The sequence below is a fragment of the Tupaia chinensis genome, unplaced genomic scaffold (assembly GCF_000334495.1).
Source record: "Tupaia chinensis unplaced genomic scaffold, TupChi_1.0 Scaffold138517_1, whole genome shotgun sequence".
In the NCBI taxonomy this organism is placed as follows: Eukaryota; Metazoa; Chordata; class Mammalia; order Scandentia; family Tupaiidae; genus Tupaia; species Tupaia belangeri.
In genome coordinates, this window is record NW_006198412.1 from 2720441 (window position 1) to 2736038 (window position 15598).

The 15598-nt window shown below is 40.0% G+C and overlaps 1 long non-coding RNA gene across 1 annotated transcript; it reads left to right on the forward strand.

The window, feature by feature from the left end:
- Positions 1-1980: 1980 nt before the first annotated feature.
- Positions 1981-15598, forward strand: LOC114004541 (uncharacterized). Its single transcript, XR_003546676.1, has 3 exons — positions 1981-2103; positions 14866-14951; positions 15475-15598. It is a non-coding gene; the product is annotated as an uncharacterized LOC114004541 (long non-coding RNA).

Sequence of the window (15598 nt, forward strand, 5' to 3'; positions counted from 1 at the left end):
TGCAGGTTATTGGGGAAAAGTGTAGAGATTTAGAGGCAAGATGAAATAGAAAAAAGAATAGGATATGATCTGAGTCCACAGACACTTGGAATTTAATTTTAAAAGGTTAGGTATGTATGAATTGCTGTAGTAAATTTTGCTATTAATTTAAACCTTGGAACACTATGAAAAGAGCAATTATGTGGAGCTGATGGAATCCAAGAAGGCTTCATGGAAGCAACAGTATTTGAGATAACCTTAGAAAGAAAAGAAGGAATTCAACCAGAGAGAGAGCAGAAAAAAAACAGGAAGAAGAAAAAGCCTAAACAAAGATATGGATGTTAGTGGGATCACTTCTTTTGCAGAAACACTTCAAGCCTGCTTCCAGAGTCTGATAATAGAGCCAGGACTGGACATCAGCCCACAGACCCGAGGTGTGTCTTTTGGAAGGAGCAGTTTGGATCATACCCAAAAATGCGAGGAAAATCAAACTGATTAGCTTGCAGGCAAAGCCAGCTGTCCCCTCCACCCTGACTCCAGCAAGTCTGCTCTCAGGGACAGATGCCTCTTTGCTGGCCTAGTATGCCCAAACAATGAATCTAGGAATGACTCCTGTTTCCCTGGAATAGTCCCTCACTACTGTGGTAGTTCTGTGAAGAATGCCTAGAGCATTCCCAGAATGCCAGGCTATCTGTTCATGCTAGCTTGGGTTGGCTCACAGCTGCCTCACTTTCCTGAAGCAGAGCACCCCTGAAGAAGTAGACAGAGGAGGGGAAGGTGACAAAACCCAAAGGTGAACGTCCCTAAAAATGGGTTTTCATTGTCTGACTTAGTCTTTCCCTAGAATAAGGATGGCCCGAGACCATGTGTTTGACATTTCCCACTGGCAGAGACCCACAAGAGCTCTCCCGTATAAGATGGATTTGATTAATGAGGGGGACAGCAAATTCTTTTGTTTTAGGCTAGTGTTGTTTTAGGCTAGGTGTTGAGGGTTTCTTGTTTTGTTTTGTTTTGTTTTAATTTTCTTTGGCACTCAGTCTACCATTGTCAAGCCCCAGACAAAGGGGGCACAGAAGAAGCATTTGCCTTATTTTAAGAAAAAAAGGTTTCGTTTGTTTAGTAGGTTGGTTGTTTTACTGGAATCAGATTTATAGACCTCCAGAAGAGAACTCTGGGGTTACCCTGTTCAAAAATTCCCAGTGTCCTAAGACTCATAAGGTCAGAGATCATATTTAATGCTGTATTTCCAATGTCTGATTCATGGTAAATGTTCTGTGAATAAGTGCTGTATAGAGGCAGTCTAGTCTCTCCTGAATACTTTCAGAAACGAAGAGTTTAATCCTTTTCAAGTCAACCCTTTCTGTGTTATTATACATTCTTTTTCATAGTGAACATATTTTGAAACTGCTAAACTGATACCATTTTCATTTTCAATCACTCATGACTATGTTTCTTTGCAACCACCATTATGGCTTTTGGAAAAGGGGACCAAATGCTACCCTGTGAAGGAGGATAACATGGTGTAGTAGAACTCTTTATATACAGAAGTAAAGATGAAAATGAAAGGAAAAAAAAAAAAAACAACAATACTTGTGAGCCAGATTAGAGGTGGGAGTATGGAGAAGAAACATTTGGCAATCAATTTTTTTTTTGGAGAGGTTTTTGCTACAGGGTGCGTGCGCTCGCCAGACAGACAGAGACATAGAGACAGAAAGTGAGAAATCACCCCCTAGGGGGGATGGCCATGCCGCAATTCCTTCTCCTCCATTCTCCTCTCGGGATCTTGGGCACGCACACACACGCGCCCAGCGTGAGTTTAAGCCACCGGGTCCGGGATGCGAACCGCGGTTGACTACATGGGAGTCCAGCGACATAGCCATTACGCTAACTGCTGGTCCCTTGCATCTTATTCTTGATTTCTGTCTCAATTTTGGATTTTTCAGCTGTAAGGGTATCACATACTCTTTTCCTGGTGGCCTCTTCAATAACACCTTTACTTCTTCTAGATCTTTCTGTAGCTCAAGCACAGTCGAAGCCATGGTCTTGGTGAGCACCTACCACTGAGCCACGCAGGAGTGGAGGTCACACAGAGCATGCTCACTTGAGTGCAGCACAGCAGCCCAGGTACACACCCACCCCTGTGGTAGGTCACGGCCGCCTCCTGCACCAGTATTTCATATTTTTGATGCTATTGTAAATAGTAATTTTATTTCCATTTCTGTTTTTATGTTATAGTATGTGTGATAAAACTGATTTTTAAAGTGAATTTGTAACATGCAAACTTTCTTATGATTTTTTACATAGATGATCATGTAATTTGTGAGTGTTTTTACATCTTCCTTTCCAGCTCTATGGCTTTTAATTTTTTTCTTCTTTTATGGAACTGGATACTATAAAGCCATAAAAAAAACAAGACTCTGGCATTTGATAGAAAGTAGGTGAACATGAAAGATTTATTGCTGAGTGAAGCAAGTCAGGCTATGAAACAGAGACATTGTATGTCTCCGCTTAACATATGCCAACTGTCTACATTCTATGGTAGAGACCGAAAGACTGGAGGACATAAAAACATTAAAAACTGTTATGGAAGGGGCTGGCAGGTGAAATGGTGGTTGAGTGCTGGACTCCCGGGACCAGCAGTTAGCGTAATGGCTATGTTGCTGGACTCCCACATAGTTGACCATGGTTCGAGTCCTGGACCTGCTGGCTTAAACTCACGCCGGGTGCATGTGCGTGCGTGCCCAAGATCCCAAGAGGAGAATGAAGGGATTGTGGAGTGGCCATCCCTTCTGGGGGGTGATTTCTCGCTTTCTATCTCTCTGTCTCTCTCCGTCTGTCTGGCGAGCACATGCGCCCTATAGCAAAAACCTCTCCAACAAAAAAGAAAAAAAAAGAGTGCTGGACTTTCACATGGCTGACCACAGTTTGAGTCCTGGACCTGGCAGCTTACTTTCTCACTTTCCCTCTCTCTCACACACACACACTCTCTCTCTCTCTCTCTCACTCTGTCATTCTAAAATAAGCAAATAAATAAAAAAGGTTAAATAAAAATAATTATTAAAAATGTTATAGATGCTGGGGGCAAAGTGGAAGGAGAGTGGGAGAGGGGAAGAGTGCAGGAAGGGAAATTTGGGGAAAAAATGGAGAAGTAAGACATTTGTGGGACACAGATATAGTTTGTTGCCTGTTGATGATGTCGTGTATAGTATTCTCAACTTGCCTGGTGTGTGGCATATATCATGTTGGGTAAAATCTCTTTATAATCTAAATGATGCATAAATGTATAAATAATAATAAATAATAATTTTTTAAAAAGAACTGGATACCACCTCCATTAAAGAATTGAAAAGAAGAGGTGAGAGTGGAAATTCTCACCTTTTTCAAATTTCAGGAGAAAAGGGTTCAGCCTTTCTCCCTTAAGTATAATGTTTTTCTGTAGGATTTGGAGATATCCTTTATTAGAATGAGAAAATTCTCTTTTACTTCTAGATTTCTGGAGTTTTCATCATGGGTGGATACATTTTTTTTCCCAAATGCATCTTGTGCATCTATTAAGATAAATACATACTGATTTATTTTAGTCTGTTAATATGGTGAACTGAATAGACTGATTTTTCAAATGTTATGCCAAGCCTTCAGACTAGAGATAAACCCCACATAGTTATATTATCATTTTTACATGCTGTTTCTAAAGTTTTATTAAGAATTTCCTCATCTTTGTTCATGAGGGATATTGGTATGTAGTTTTCTTACAATGTCTTTTACTGGGGTCATAGCAGGATAATGCTGGCCTTACAGCATGAGTTAGGAAGTATTCGCATCTCTTCTACTTTCTGGAAAAGTTTTGTTTTTATTTTTTTAAAAAGGTTAGTTCATTTCTTTTATTAATAAACAATTCCTTGTCTTCTGGTTTGTTGCAACAGTCAGTCAGACAACATTTGCCACAATAATGTCTGTCAAAATGGCTGGCCACAGAAACCTCAGCACCACATTCGTCTGAAGGGCACTCCCGACAAAGGCGGCTAGTTTTGCCATTTTAACCACCTTATAGTATTTCAGGACAGCCAGCTTAACCTTCTTTCTCTTATGCTTATCCTTCTTGGGAGTGGTGTAAGACGACTTCTTTCTTTTTTCAGCACCACCACGAAGTCTCAACACAAGATGAAGAGTGAACTCCTTTTGGAAGTTGTAGTCAGACAAAGTACGCCCATCTTCCACTGTTTGCCAGCAAAAACCAGTCTTTGCTGACCAGGAAGAATTCCTTCCTTATCCTGGATTTTGGCTTTTACATTTTCTATTGCATCCAAGGGTTCAACCTCGAGGGCGATGGTCTTCCCTGTGAGGGTTTTTATGAAAATCTGCATCTTGGTGGCAGTCCCACCACAGATGGTGGATCAGAAAGGATTTTCTGGAAAAGTTTCTATACAATTAGTGTTATTTTTATTTTAATTATTTGGTAGACGTCACCGAAATATCTATCAGAGCCTGAAGAGTGTGTGTGTGTGTGTGTGTGTGTGTTTTCTGGCTACTTTCAATATTTTCTACAACTCTTGGCTTGTAGAAATTTGACTATCTGATGTTTAGGTGTGCATTTATGTGATTCATACTACTTGAAATTTTACCAAGTTTTTCATACCTAAGTCTTGATCAAGTTCATCAATAGTGGCAAATTCTCAGCTATTTTCTTTTTAAATATTTCATTTTGTCCCCTTATTTCTCCTTTTGTCACTGTCTCTGTATCTCTCTTTCCCCTTTCTATGATTTCAGCTACTTTTTTTTCATACTGTGGTATTATCTCACTAATATGTGAGGCTCTATTTTTTTATATACTTTTCTTCTTGGTCTTCCTTAGTTTGGATGATTTCTATTGTATTACACCTTGCTTCTTTGCCTGCCTGGTAATTTTTTATTGCATGCTCAAAATTTTATGTGTGTATATATATGTATTTTATTTTTAAAACAGAAGTAGATAATATTAACTCCTAGAAAAGATTTACCCTTTCCCCTTCAATTAGTTTTCAGAATTTAATCTCTTCTATCTAATCAGTAATCATCGAGTTGGGCTGGGGTTAGATTGCCACTTTAGTCCATTTCAGTCTACCTCTTGTTTTAAATGCCAAGGCTGGGACCAGCAGTTAGCGTAATGGCTATGTCTCTGGACTCCCACATAGTCAACCGCGGTTCATGTCCTGGATCCGGTGGCTTAAAACTCACGCCGGGCGCGTGTGCGTGCGTGCCCAAGATCCCAAGAGGAGAAGGGAGGAGAAGGGATTGCGGCGTGACCATCCCCCCTGGGGGGTGATTTCTCGCTTTCTGTTTCTCTGTCTCTGTCTGTCTGGCGAGCGCACACGCCCTATAGCAAAAACCTCTAAAAAAAAAAAAAATGCCAAGGCTTTGAGATCTAAAAAACTCTTACATCTTCCCTGTCCTTTCACTTCAAGTCCACCCTCTTCACTGCTCACTCAATAGAAGTATGGTGAGGTAAAACTAGTGAGTAGCACAACCTTGCTGCCTGGGGCTTCTCCAGATTCCAGTCAGCCATACCAGCTGATACTCATGTCAGGAGCTCACCTAGGTTACCCTGGACCCAGCCAGTACCTTCATCCACAGTAGCTCACTGCTTAGCCCACCTGTCCCTGAGGCAGAAGGCATGCCTCTGGGATGAAAGCAGCTGCCACCTCTGTTCCTCTAAGAAAGCCTCACTCTGGAATTTAGTTCATTTGGGCTTTTTGTATCCACAGCTCTCCAGTGGCTTCAAATGAAAGTATGATTTTTCCTTCATTTATTTAATATTTTCTGTAGTTGCTGCAGGAATGATGTAACCATCTTTATCCCAACAGTAAGTGAAACTCTGGTCTTAATTTTCTTATTCTCTTACATCTATTCTTTATTTTAACCAACTCTCTTCCAGTCTCCTCCTTTATTGTAGCCCATTTTTCCCTTGGTTTTCTGGCTTCTATTTCATAGAAACCACATCCTCTGTGTCTTTTGGAGGACTTCTAGGATTTTTTTCCTGAGAAAAATGATCTTTCCCCTGAGTCCTCAGAACTTTGTCTTATTTTTCCTCTTGATACAGTAAATTTTTATAACTGAACAGATACTTTATTTTCCACATTGTCCTTTGGGTAGCTAAAAGCTTCCCCCTCTTTCAAATTTCAGCCTGAAAGTGACGTTGACATTCATGCCCGTTCAATTTGCACCGATTAACTCATTCATCTCGTGAGGTCTGGTGGACAGAAAGGACAGAAAGATCTCCAGCTCCCATTCTCTTGGTTCCAGGCTCACCAAAGTGTCCGATGCAGCTTGCAGTTGGATAGACTGCACAGAACACACTTGTCTGTTCACAGCATTTTTTATTTTATTTATTTATTTAGTTAGTTAGTTACTGAATATGCCAGGTGACAATGGAACATTTGTTCATCTCTTTTCACTTATTGCCATGTTGTATTCCAGCAGTAGGCTGAACATTAGCAGTGGCCTGAAGGATGAGTGGGATGTGGTAAAAGAAAATGCTTTCAGGATGCAGCCTGACACAAGGTGAGCAGGGTGGTAGAGTTTATGGCTTTATGTGTTTCTAGCCAATTTCCTATTGAAGAAACACCCAAAGCAAAAACGTTAAAAGAACATCATAAAATATCACAATAAAGAAACCGAAGACAAGAGAAGACTGAATACAATGTCTAGGAAAGTTTTTTTGAATTAACAAGGGGGAAGAGGTGAGGATAAAAAGGCTCAAAGAAGGTAGGAAAGATTCACTATTGTTATATAGGTTTTCTTTTTCTTTTTCTTTTTCTTTTTTTTCCCCCTTCAGCTATTTGTTATGTTCTGCTCACCAAACTCAGATCTCTAGACCAAACTCAGATCTCTAGACCCAACTGGTGTTCCAGATATCAGACCCACTTTCCCAGGTGTCTCCTGTTCATATCTGTTAGGACTCTTGCCCTTCAAATTATACTTGTCCTGTACTGAGCTCGTATTTCTCACTCTTTCAAAGCAATGCCTCTGTTTCCCCCTATGATGGTAAATAATATCACCACCACTTAGAAGCATAAGCCAGTCATAAAAGGGGATCTTCTCCCCGGTGTCTCCTTAAGTTCTCCCTTGTATTTGTCTCATAGCCTGCTGCTTAAAAAAGCTAGATCCTATCTGGCTAGCTGTGCTTCAAATCCTGGCCCTGGCAGGTTGAAAAATACACTAGAAGCATGTGTGTGCCCCAAATCCCAAACAGGATAGAGAAATGGAAGAGAAGGGATTGTAACAGGACCATATTCCATTGTAGGAGTGCTTTCTCCCTCATGCCCTCTGGCAATTACAAAAACAAACAAACAAAAACAAAACTATCCTCCCCACAATTATCAGAATACTTTTAAAATGCGTTTGACATCAGGGGCCCATAGAATAAAGTATACAGTCCTGTATGACTCACAGGCTCCTTCATAACCTGGCGTCTGCTTTCTCTTCCACACTTCTCAACTATCACTTTTCTTGTTCTCTTACTTCCTACTAACCCTGCACTCCAGTCACTCTGAGTAACTCTCAATTCTAAAAAGTGTCACACTGATTCACACTCCAAGTCCTCTGCATGAAATGAATAAAGTTCTACCTGCTCCTGTCTGGCTGCTGAGTTATTCCAAAATTCTTATATTGACCTAACTGGCGGTAGATAATCATGCACCTACTCTTCGATGCCTGTACAGATCTGGTCTTATTTCCTATTAATGGTTCACTCACTCTGCTTCAACCACACTGGTTTCTTTGCATTCCTCAAATATACCAGACATGCTTCTACCTCAGGGCCTTTTCACTTGCTGTTCGCTTTGCCTAGAACACTCCTATCCTTCAGATACCCGAATGACTCACTTCCTCACTTTAGTTTCGCTAAATTTTCTTTCTGTAGTGAAGTCTTCTTTGGTCATCCCAACTAAAATGTTAACACATACAATATTCCCATTGTACGTCTCTTTTGCTTTCCTCCTTGTCACTCATCATCATCTAATGTATTATGTGTTTTACTTACTTATCTTATTTATTGTCTATGTTCTACAAATGAAATATAAGCTCCATACATAGTGGGGTAAGAGACTGAAGTATAGATATCATACAGTTATGTCATAACTGCATATATTCAATAAAATTGTTGTCCAGATATGAGCAGCTTCACCGTACACTCTTTTTTTATTATGGTAAAAAATAAAAACTCATCAAATTTACCATTTTTGTGATTTTTAAGTGTATAGTCCATAAGTTCACATTATTGTACCATCATAGCCAGTGCTCATCTTCAGAACTCTTTATTTTGAAAAGCTGAAATCTTACACTCATTAAAAATCATCATTGTACTTTCTGTCACTATGAGTATGACTACCTAAGTACCTCATAGGTGGAGTTATAGAATATGTGTTCCTTTGTGTCTGGCTTATTTTACTCAGAATATTGTCTTCAAGGTTTATCTATGTTATAACATGTTTTGGAATTTCCATCTTTTTCAAGGTTGAAGAACATTCCATTGCATGTGTATACTACCATTCGTTTAACCATTTATCCATCAGGGGGCACTGGGTTGCTCCCACCTTTTGGCTAATGTGAAGTATACTGCTAGGAATTAGGGTACACATATCTGTTTGGGCCCCTGCTTTCAATGATTAATATTTTGGTTATATAGCCACAAGTAAAAGTATTGTATAATATAATAATTCTTTGTATAACTTTTTAAGGCACCACCATACTATTGTTCCAAAGCAGCAATACCATTTTACATTGCATGCACACTAGCAGTGCACAAGGGTTCCAATTTCTTCACCTCCTTGTCAACACATTACTTTGTATGTGTATGTATGTGTGTATATGTATGTATGTGTGCATGTGTATGTATGTGTATATGTGTATGTTTAAGTAATAGCCATCCTAATGGATGTGAGGTGATATCTTATGGTGGTTCTGATATGTATTTCTCTAATGATGATGTTGATCATCTTCTCATGTGGCTATAGGTCATGTATATCTTCTTGGCAGAATGTTTCTTTTTTGGGGGAGAGGTTTTTGCCATAGGGTGCGTGCACTTGCCAGAAAGAGAGAGACAGAGAGAGAGAAAGTGAGAAATCCCCCCCCCCAAGGGGGATGGTCACACCACAATCCCTTCTCCTCCATTCTCCTCTCGGGATATTGGGCATGCACGCACATGTGCCCGGCGTGAGTTTAAGCCACCAGGTCCAGGACTCAAACCATGGTGAACTACATGGGAGTCCAGTGACATAGCCATTACACCAACTGCTGGTGCTGGAAGAATGTTTATTAAAGTCTGTGATGATTAATTTTATGTGTCAACTTGATTAAGTTAATTGGTGTCTAGGTACCTGGTAGAACATTATTTCTGGGTATGCTGGTCAGGTATTTCCAGAAGAGATTAGCATTTAAATTGGTAGACTAAATAAAGCCCACTCTCACCACTGCAAGTGGGCATCAACTAATCTGTTCAGGAGAACAAAAAGGTGGAAGCAGTGTGAATGTGCTCTGTCTGCTTGAACTGTAACATCAACCTTCTCCCGTCCTCAGACAATGGGACAATGGTGCTCCTGGTTCTTGGGCCTTTGGACTCAGACTAGGACTTAGGTCACTGACCCTTCTAAATCTCAGGCCTTTGGCTTTAAATTGGAACTACACTACTGCTTTCCTGGGACTCCAGCTTAGAGAATGGCATGTTTGGGAACAAGCCTCCATAACCATGTAATCCAATCCTTCATAATAATCATTCATATATCTCTATCTCTATCTCTATATCTAAATCTATCTATCTATCTATCTATATATCCTATTGTAGGTTTCTGGAGTACTAGGCTAATACAAAGTCCTTTGCCCGTTTCTAAACTGGGTTGTTTCTTTGTTGTTGAGCTGTAGAAGTTCTTTATATATTCTAGATATGTATTGCTTATCAGACATATGATTTGCAAATATTTCCTCTTATCCTGTGGGCTGCCTTTTCACTCCATTGATAGTTCTTGAATGCACAGAAGTTTTAAATTTTAATGAATTCTTATTTGTCTCTTTTTTACTTTTGTTAACTGTGCTTTTGATGGCACATACAAGAATCATTTCAAAATACTACATCATGAAGATTTTCCTCTGTGTTTTCTTCTAAGAGTTTCATAGTTTTAGATCCTAAATTTAGGCCTTTGAAGCATTTAGAGTTAATATTTGTACCTGATGTAACTTATTTATTTTGTATGCACCCAGTTTTCTCAGCTCCATTTGCTATGCTATTTTTAAAATTATTATAGATGAAATGTTTTGCTTCATTAGGAGATAAAATAATTAAGGATACAATGTTTATATCTCAATCTGTGTCCTTTGTGTATAAATTTGGCAAAACTACCAAATCTAAGAGTTGCTTCATTCTGGAAATAGTAAATGTCATATTTTCTACAAGATTAACTTTGTCTAGCAAAGATAAAGATCTATGTAAGAATTCAAAAATCGTATGAGACCGAGGCATCGGAAGAAAGATCTGATAGTGAGGATTTGGCCTGCTGCGCTTAACTGTGCAGGGTCTAAACAGCAGGCAGGATGGCATGGGCTTTAGGAGGATTTTGAATTATGTTTGGATAAACACAATTTAGGAGGGACATTCTGGAGGTAGGAGTATGCCAATTCTGACTTTTAGTTCTGGAAACGCTGGAGATGGGAGAATAAGTCATTTTCTGAAGCTGGCTAAGAGGGTTAGGGGCCAGGTAGAGAGATGTTAGAGTATGAAGAAGAGGTTTAAAGTGGCGAAAGAGCCCAGCCATGGTAGCACAGGCAGTAGGACACTGGTGTGCAGCAATGTGGGAGCTGCAGGAAAAGCCTGGCTTCAGATCCCAGACTAGCCTAAACACATCAGGCATGGTTGTGCTTGCCTGAAATTCTAGCTAACTGGATTGCTGGCATGGAAGGATTGCCACCTGCAAGATCCATCAAAAATACCCATTTATTTCTAACCCCACATAAAAAATAGTAAAATGAAATAAAGTGATGGAAGAAAGTGTTCAATGAGTGGAATCCAGGTTGACAGGGGCAAGAGGCCCAGGAAGAAGTAAGAGGAGTTGTATTGAATGTGAATAGAAAATAGATGGCTCCAGGGAGGTGTAGTCAGAAGCCAACATTTAAAAAAAAAAAAAAGCATAAGAAAAGGAATCAAATGTATCAGGATAGAATTAACCATCTTTAGGATTCTATAAGGAACTTTAGTATTTCTAAGGGTCTCGATGTCACAAAGGTGACAAGATAGATACAGGACAAAATTAAGTAATAATGAAGTAATTATTCATCAAACAAGCTGATCACTGCTCAAGTAAAGGTTCTGTTAAATAACTATTTTGGCCTAAAACAGCCACTGTACTCCCCCACTTAGATTCTTATATATAAGCCAAAATCATACATGGTAGGCTGTTTTTCTGAATTGGTTGCTAGGTTACAGCCAATTTCAACAGCTAGGCTTCTGTCAATCATTTAAACCATGTTCATGACAAACCTTGAAATGTAACCAATAATTTCTCTACCTCACTCCCTCATTTACATTTTTTGTATAACACTTTCCTGTCCTGCTGACTTTCTACCACATGGCTGGCCAGAGTTGTCTGGAAGTCTGGGGACAACTGCCTGTTTTAAATCCTGTTAAGATTTGCTCTATTAAAACTCTAGTCTATTAAATTGGCTGGTTAATTTTTCTTTTAATAGTCCTCTATCATTGTTTAACAAAAATTAAATCAAAAGAAAACAAGATTTCTCAATACAGCTTGAGAGCTAATGAGTGAATCCAGGGCTTTAGAAATTGAGGGGCCAAACAGAGCTCTCTAAAGTCCATCCATCTGGCACTGCATGCCTTCTGGCACATTCTGTGTAGCCTGGGCAGGAAGCTATAGCAGGTATCCCCACGTGGGTCTAATAATCACATCCCCTTCTTCCTCCAAATTAGACAGACTTATGTACCTGGTCCCCTCTTAGAATGAAACCCTTATTGTACAGTAGAGGAGAACACGAAGATGTTTTATTTTAACCAACCTGTACACCTGGAGAAGGGCTTTAGAAGTGAAACCGAGCAAGGACTCCCTAATGTATTTTCTAGGGTTCCTGAAATACAAAGTCCATTTACATTGTAATGGCCCAGAGTAAGGAGTAAGTCTTCAGACTTTGGTTATGATAATGACCAACATGGACCATAAATGAGGGCCATTTGACCTCTAAAACTCTCACTTAAAGGAAAGATAAGGTTTTAGTTTCAATATGTAAGATGTTTTATAGGCTGGAAACTGCTGGTTGTGAGCTCAAAGACTCCAGGCTGAACGGTTCCAGACACCTGAAGAGAAATTTGATTATCTAAGGCCTCACCAATCAAGAATGCCCATGAGATGATCATGCCCTCTTAAACCAATCACTGAACTGATCATGAGCCTAGGACCTCTGCCCCTAAGTTTTGCCCTTAAAAAGGCATGTGGGGAACATCTCTGGGAGACCGGGTCTTTTCAGCATGAGCTGCCCGCTCTCCTTGCTTTGCACTTTGCAATAAAGCTATACTTTCCTTCATCACACTGTGTGCATATGGTTTGGTTTCATAGCACTTGGGCGAGCGAACCTGATTTGAGTTCGGTAACAGAAGTGGAAGAATTATCTATGCTTAAGAGCATTTCTCAAATTCACCTGCAAGGTAAGTCAATTCTCCTCTCTAAGGGAAGGCCAGGAATGTCACCCTAGTGGAAATCCCTTTTCAAAAACATATGAGGATTTAGGAGGCAGCATTTTCCACTAACAAGGATAAACCAGTAAAATAAGTGTATTCCAATGGAATAATAACTTTGGAAGTTCTTTAGGGACTAGTCATCTCCCAGCTCAAATAGGCAAAACAGAGACTGGAAATCTAACGAGGGCATAACAATGCTGAAGACGATTGTTGCCCTATTGATAATATTTACCAGTTGTAGGTGAGAACATTAACAGAAAGTGCCTAAAGAAAGAATGGGATCTAGAGAAAGAGGAGATAAAAGTTGGGTTTGCAGTTGTTGTTAAGGCTCTTGGGGTGATATAGTTGAATGCAGTGTGCACCGCTGAGATCCTCAGCTCAATACCCGGCTCAGATTTCACGCTCATTGAATTACGTTCTTTCTGATCCTAATTTAGCTATCCATGTAGACTTTCCAGGAGGGGAGAGATTGTGCTGACCAGTTAACATGGGTATTCAGATTTTCTCACTTGAGACTATACACTGGCATTTCTTTTCTTGTGAGTTTAATAATCATCAGTCCCCTGAGCCCAGTTACCTCTGTTTGAAATAAAAACCTTGAATTTTTGGACCTTAAAAGATGAGGATCACACCTGGATCATGATCACCACAGCAGGCCGGAACGTTACTTCCTGTTGGGTCATTTTTTTTATTTTTTCTTTTTTTGGAGAGGTTTTGCTATAGGGCGCGTGTGCTCGTCAGAAAGACAGAGACAGAGAGACAGAAAGTGAGAAATCCCTCCCCAGGGAGGATGGCCATGCCACAATCCCTTCTCTTCCATTCTCCTCTCAGGATCTTGGGCATGTACGCACACACGCCCGGCGTGAGTTTAAGCCACCAGGTCCAGGACTCGAACCGCGGTCGGCTACATGGGAGTCCAGCAACATAGCCATTACACTAACTGCTGATCCCCTGTTGGGTCTTTACTGTAACTTTAATATCCATGTATGCCCGAATACAGCAGGGATTTAATAATTGATGAGTTTGTGCCACGCCTTTGTATTGAATCTGACTACATCAGAGTGAATCATGAAAATGTATAACCCATAGTTTGTGTGCTCTATGCTAGCATACCTAAGAAAGAAGTAATCAATACATACAAGTGAAATACAAGCCAGCAGCAGCTGGAATTTTCAAAATCAGTACTTTCGTATTTCTCAGCCTTTCTCTAATCATGAAAGCATCTTCTTTCTCCTTTTTTCCTTAGTCTTCTTGCTTCTCTTCTCGTCTCTCACCCTCTCAGCTGCAATAAACCCTCTGCAACACTAAGTGCCTTTAAATTCTTCAATGTGAGAGATTAGATTAGATTCAGAGAAATTTAACCACATCATAAATCTTCTAAGTCTTCTCCCTCAGGGGGCATTTGAGCTGATGTCCTTAGACACGTTACACTCAGAAAAACAATGCAAACAGTTCATAGCCTGAAATGCCACTGCTACGTGTGGTAATAGTTATGTATATAGGAGTAAGGCTGAAATTTATAAATGAAACTGCATTTTTTTTTTCCTGAAAGATTTTTGTTATAGGGCATATGTGCTCACTGGAGAGACAGACAGAGACAGAGACAGAAAATGAGAAATCACAACCCAGGGGGCCATGGCCACACTGCAATCACTTCTCCTCCACTCTCCTCTCTGGATTTTGGGAACGCAAGCCTGGCGTGAGTTTCAAGCCTCCAGGTCCGATACTTGAACTGCAGTCAGCCATGTGGGAGTGCAGTGTCTTTACCACTACACTACCCGCTGGCCCTGAAACTGAACATTTATAACTGTAGAATCTTTTGAAAAAAAAGAGTTATGGAATTCAACATATGTTGAGAAACTTGTTTCAGGATGTGATTGCAGTTCAGGGCTGTAACTTGTTCACTCGTATTCTATGAGAGAAACTCTTCACCCTTCACTACTAGTGATTGGTACTTTAGGGTCACAACTAATGTCTCTGCAGTGCTGAAGCATGGAAAAGTCTTTCTTGGCTTTATAAGAAGCTCATCTTGGGAGGTTGGCCTGAGGCAGCTCAAGAGCAAAATAGGAAAACCAGTAACATCCTCCAGCTGGAACAAATAGCCTCTATTTGATTTTAAATAATTAATGATAAGTCATCATGACACATATCTAACCTTAGTATTTTGGATTGCACAGGCTAAACATGTGAACTGCAATTAAAGCCAGGACCATGGCTTTTCTGTGGGAAGATGGATTAATCTGGCTTTGTGGGTTCCCTTCAGGTATGTCTCGTATTAAGTAACCATATTATCCAGAACTTCAAATTTCAAGAACTAGAAATTTTAAGGAAACCGCTTATTTTACATAAAGAGTTTGAGGGCCAGATGGTGTCATGGTGGTAGAGGTGCTGAATCGCACATAACCAATTGCATGGTTAGAGCTCTAGACCCACTTTTCCTGAAAAATACACCAGGCACATATATGCGTGTGGTCAAAATCCTGACAGGAGGGAGAAATGGAGGAGAAAGGATGATGGTGTGACTATTCCCTGTGGGGGGGAGGGTTGTCACTTTCTGTCCCTCTTGCATGCATGCATACACACCTTCTGGTAAAAACTAAACAAATAAAAAGAAAAGAAAAAGAAAAAAGAGAAGGAAAAGATGAAAGAAAGAAAGAAGAAAGAAAGGAAAAGAGAGAAAGAACAAAAGAAAGAAAAAAGAGAGATCAGAATCAAAGGATATTTTAAGAAGTGCTTAACCATTAATGGCAATGGTACCTATTAATACTGCTCTCTTATGCTTTTAGGTACTGTAATAATCATCCGTCCTGTGGAGAGAGGGACCAGTGTTTCAATAAAGAAGAGTCAGGTGCAGCCTGGGCAAGTGAGGCATTTTTATGGTCTTGGTCTGAAAAAGTATGACAGGAAAGA